Source organism: Phoenix dactylifera, unplaced genomic scaffold (genome assembly GCF_009389715.1).
Source record: "Phoenix dactylifera cultivar Barhee BC4 unplaced genomic scaffold, palm_55x_up_171113_PBpolish2nd_filt_p 001176F, whole genome shotgun sequence".
In the NCBI taxonomy this organism is placed as follows: domain Eukaryota; kingdom Viridiplantae; phylum Streptophyta; class Magnoliopsida; order Arecales; family Arecaceae; genus Phoenix; species Phoenix dactylifera.
In genome coordinates this window covers 10,591-15,885 of record NW_024068513.1, presented here as the reverse complement: position 1 = coordinate 15,885, position 5,295 = coordinate 10,591, and positions in this window count along the sequence as shown.

Sequence of the window (5,295 nt, the reverse complement as noted above, 5' to 3'; positions counted from 1 at the left end):
CCTAATCCAATTAGGTCAATCTCTAATTAAGTGCAAATTAATTTAAAATTAATTTGATCAACTTAAGTCCTTTTTGGTTCTGACCTAATCCAATCAGGTCAAAATCCTGATTGAGCCCAAAGTTGAATCCAATTCAATTTGGCTCATCCTTAGCACAATTACTCAAAATCAAATTGAGTTTATTAGTAATTTAATACTAATTAATCCTCCAATAATTACTTTAATTATTTCTAAGATAATTTTGCCAATTAAATTGACTAAATTATCCCTGAATGATTCTTAATCATTCATCAGCTTTCTTGATCAATCTGGAATCTTCTATGCGGTGTGACCTCATAGGTTCGAACCTAAGCCGGTAGTATAGGAACAATTTTCCTATACTAATCGATGTGGACCATCTAGCAATGGTATCATGACGTCCGGATAGGCCGAATATATGCCGAAAGCAAATATTCTGGAACCCTAGACTATGGTTACTGTATAATTCAATCCCTTTAACTCCTAATGCCAGGATTGACTTAGAGCTCACTGTCAACCCTATAATTAGTACATCCATTATGTGATTAACTTTAGATATCTCATGACTCCTCACTGGGATTATCCTGGCCAAGGTTTTGCTAAAATTAATCATAAGACATTATCTCCTGTTTTCAGGGGGGTCAATTCTATCTTGACTCACAACTGACTACGCAAAGTACTTTGACTGCACCAGTGACCTTCCGTCACTGAATTAGAAAATTCAGATAGTCCTGGTACCAAATTACATGAGTTGCTTGCTAGTCACAGTTGTGGTCTCAGGTCAGAGGGCCAAACTTATACCCATATCCACTCGGAACATCTCTCGACAGTAGAGCGTTCCGAATTGGTCACGTTCAGTGAAATGTACTCCTACACTCACCTGTGTGGCATACCAGTGTCTCCACACTCCCTTAGTTAAGAGGGCAACCAACGTATATGTCACACGACCTAATCTCTGATAATGCTATCGTCCTAGTAACAACATATCATTTGGTCGCGAACAAGTTTAAGGACTCAAAGATAAATCCTTCTTTATCATAACATAAGTCCTAAGGACTTCATGATATAAGAGTTCATTTGAAGATGAAATGATGAATAATGCCAAATAACACTTTATTAATTTGTCAATTCATTTACAAAATTCCATCATCAATATGCTGACGATTGACGTTAGGATACAAATCCCAACAGCTACATGGATTGAGTCAATGAAGATTTTGCTAATAATGGGGTGGGATTTTAAGGTGATTGACACACTATCAAAATCTATAATTTTTTCATTTTCTTTGATAATCTCTAAACAAACTTGTTCTTATCCTAGTGAGTTACTATGTAATGAAAGTGTCAAGACCAGTCAGCTATGGCTGTTATATCATATGACGTCGGTGGATTTTGAATATTGGATCAGGTGATGGCAGGCTCAAATATCAGCTTGATGATGATTGCATAGTAGAGAGGACTTGGGTTGGAGATAACAAACATTTAGTTCTCTCCAACTCCCATTAGGGATTGCTTGTAAATGATCCAGGAGAATTATTAGAGTTGATGTGTAATGCTTTGGACTACTATTAGGAAAACTAAATAGGATCCAAGAGCAAGATCCAATATATTAGAAAGAAATCAAGTACTTAAACTTCTGGAGGCCATTACTTATCTCTACAACATCCAAATTGAGGTGCTCTATTTCTAAAATCGGTGACATTTTGGAGTTCTATGATGTAACATCCCTCCTAAAAGGTGTGGCACACTGGAAATTAAGGCCAAATTTCATTGTTTAAGCTCCAAATAGGCCAAACAAAGCAAAAAATTTCTTTTTGGAAAAACTTTAACCCGGATATATCTCCCAATCTAGGAGGAATTGGAGCATCTGTAGATTAAAATCGATGTAGAAACTGAGATTTTAGATTTCATAATTATTTCTACTAGCAATATCTATTTCAAAAAAGCTATGCTCTTTTTCAACTAGAAAAAGAATCCAAATCGAATTGTGCAATGACAGATCTCACTAGTATAAGTAGAGATTGGTAACTCAGTTTTATAGTTTATTAATGAAAAAAAAAAAGAAGAAAACCGAAACTTTACTTTCCACTATTTTTTACTTTTTCTTAATTTTTCTTACGAAATTCAAGTTGAGCAGATTGAGAGAATTACTTTCTTCTCTCTGATCAAATTATTGAAATTTTTCATGTTTAAACGATGGCATCCTACCATCACTTCAACTTGACTTGAACTCCGCATGTTATGCATGATGCTGGATCCGAATGGTGAATCAAGTACAATCCGAAGGCATGGATGATGAATTTTGATTTTTGGTACCTTTCAGATTCCTGCACTACAACTACAATTACCAAACCCTTAAAATGATCATAAAAGTCATGGCAAATCTTTTGTCGAATCCATTAGGTCTTAACTATGGCAAGTAGTGTAAATAGCACATGGGTGATACACCCAATATATAACATGTTTATGCAGGAAAGCAGCAGATAGTAAAGAGTGCACACTACTGCAATTATCCTGCATTTTATTAGAGGATGTTCCCTCAACTCAACAAAGAAAACACTTTTTAGATGTCTGCAAAATATGCACTGATGGATCTATCCAGAACTATTAGAGCCTGGAAGAACATGGCGAGACCTATATTTTTTCTGTTAACTGCATGATTTTCAGCTATAAAGAAAGAAAGGACAAGTAATTTTGCTGAAAATCTTATTGTATTAGAAATTAGAACTTCATGATTTTTTGCTCTGCATCTGATAGGAAACTCGTATTACTCACCTTAGAAGGAGCTTTTGGTCATGGTACCATCTGGTTCACATAGACCTAGAACTTTCACAAGTGACACACAGCCAGATCACTCTGGGAAGAAGCTTTCAAATAGTGAACACACTAATCCTCATTTCATGACCACAAGAAAAGCTCGGCAAAGTGATTTTTTGCAAATTATAATTTCTGACATGGCTGATACAAATATCATCGCTATAAAATTAGAATGATAAACCATGAATGGCAGAGACAGTGCTTTTATTGAGTCAATCAATTGATAGAAGGTATGAATACACTTAGCTTGTTCATGGCCTATCAGCTATAAGGTACATTAAACGAATGAAAGATGAGCAGGGTAAAACTAGAGAATCTTCAGTCAAAAAATTCCCATCGTGTCGTTGTTGGGGGATCAAATATTTCCCACTTAGTTGTAATGACCACAGGATTTAATCTGGCATTGAGATCTTGAGAACATCTAAAATTTCAACGCACTTTTGCACCCTCTGTGAAAAAATAAATAAGAGTGTCTCATGCTTCAATCTTCATGCAGTTTTTGCTTCAAGTAGACTATGAAAAATGAATTAAGCTAGGAAATATCAGCATGCAAAACCTTTATGTGACAAAAGAAGAAAAGACAGAGAGTCATCAATAATCACTGGCAATTAGCTTTCTTTCACTGAATATGAAACTTTTTGATTTTCAATGGAATAACAGGACAATCTCTGTTTAACTGATAATTCAGTGAGCAATTCATGCATCAAAGATCAGGAGCAGTCATCCAAATCTCTTTAATAATTTATGAAGTCAAAGATAGATTATGACTATTTTTGGAAGGAAAACTTTTAGAAGACAAGTCATTCTCAATTGCCCAAGTGTGATAACAAGTAAAAATTTACGAGATGCACACAAGGTTGCATATATTTCTATAACACTCTAATGATCACTAACAGGTATCAGTACCTGAAAATAGGCTTTTCCAAGATCCAATCTGCATCTAGTGAAAGAGTAGATGCCCTACAAGCCAATCGCAATATGTATTGCGAAGGGTTTTTCTTTTGATTTGTCCAAATTATGTACATGACGTTTAAATATGAATAAAGGCATTGTGTTTTATCATATGCTGTTGATTATATTTGTGATAAACCCCTTAGATTAGGGCAATGGTTTTGAGGCTATAATGAGATCATACTAGTGAGACCTAAAACCCTAAAACCCTAATCTTAAATATTTTCAGTTATTGGTACATTGAGTCAGGGATCAATGTTTACCGGAAAGACTGGCACATCTCATGTATGCTCGATGCAGAGGGTGATTGATCTCACAATCACTTGTGTGAGACACTAATACAAAGATGTGAGTGCTCATTAGAGGAATGAGTTCACTGAATTGACCTACAAAGAGAAATCTTATAAAGTCTTACTTACATGTCAAAAGATGATTCTCTTAGTGGGAGTTGTGTAACTAATCCTTTGACCTAAGATCACCATGGTATCTTGTGCACATAAATCCATATTTTGGTTTACATTTATTCATGACAATAAGTTGTGTACGAGGTCTTCTGGATATGGTGGATTGTGTACGAAGGTTATGAGTAGGTCAACAAGGAATTAATCACTTCCAGTAAGAGAAGATCGCATCCTATTTCTTCTAATCATATGATAATTCAGGAAGCCTTTGATCAAAGCAGAATGAGTTTCTAAAGATTCATTATTTGAATTATCATTAAAAGATTGAGAAAGATATGAATATGAAATTAAGTTTGACATATATTCATACTCATATACATATTCGGGATCCAGTTTGATTAAAAGATTGAATTGCATGGTAACTTGCCACTGAAGGGTATTTTTGGTATTTCCACCAAATTTCATATTTTACGGATAGACATGATACGTTGCTAGACGTCAATCTTGTCTTATAGGTTTGATCGAATTAAAAAGTTTAATTCGATCACCAATTAGAAAGGATTCTAATTGTTAAGTTCGGGTTCGCGCAGTTTGGACTTAAATCGATTAGAAGAGTTCTAATCAAGTTGGGTCAACTCGCACTAACACCTATTACTGGCTAAGTATGGAACCCAAAGGGTCACACATAAGAAATCTTATCAAGGGTCTAATTGGATTAGATCATGTTTGCAAGATAAACATCCTAGCAGGTGTTGCAAACCTTAGCTCCTGATTCGAATTGGATTCGAATCTGATTTGAATTGATTTTGAATCTGATTCTTAATTGATCTAATTTGATTAGATCATGTTCTAATATGGGTTAGCCAAGAGTTGGCACCTAATTGGCTTGGTTTGAGTCTAATTGAATTAGATTTGATAAATCATTCAATTTAGACCGTTGGATCTTCTTCAAACCATTGGACGAAGACTTAATGGATCAATTGGATGGCGCCATGGATTGGAGCCATTGGATCTTCATCATGGGATGATGGGAGATCATGATCTCATGATGGATCTCATCTGAAGGCGTGATGATGAAAAATACGTGAAGGGAAAAGAGAGGATAGCG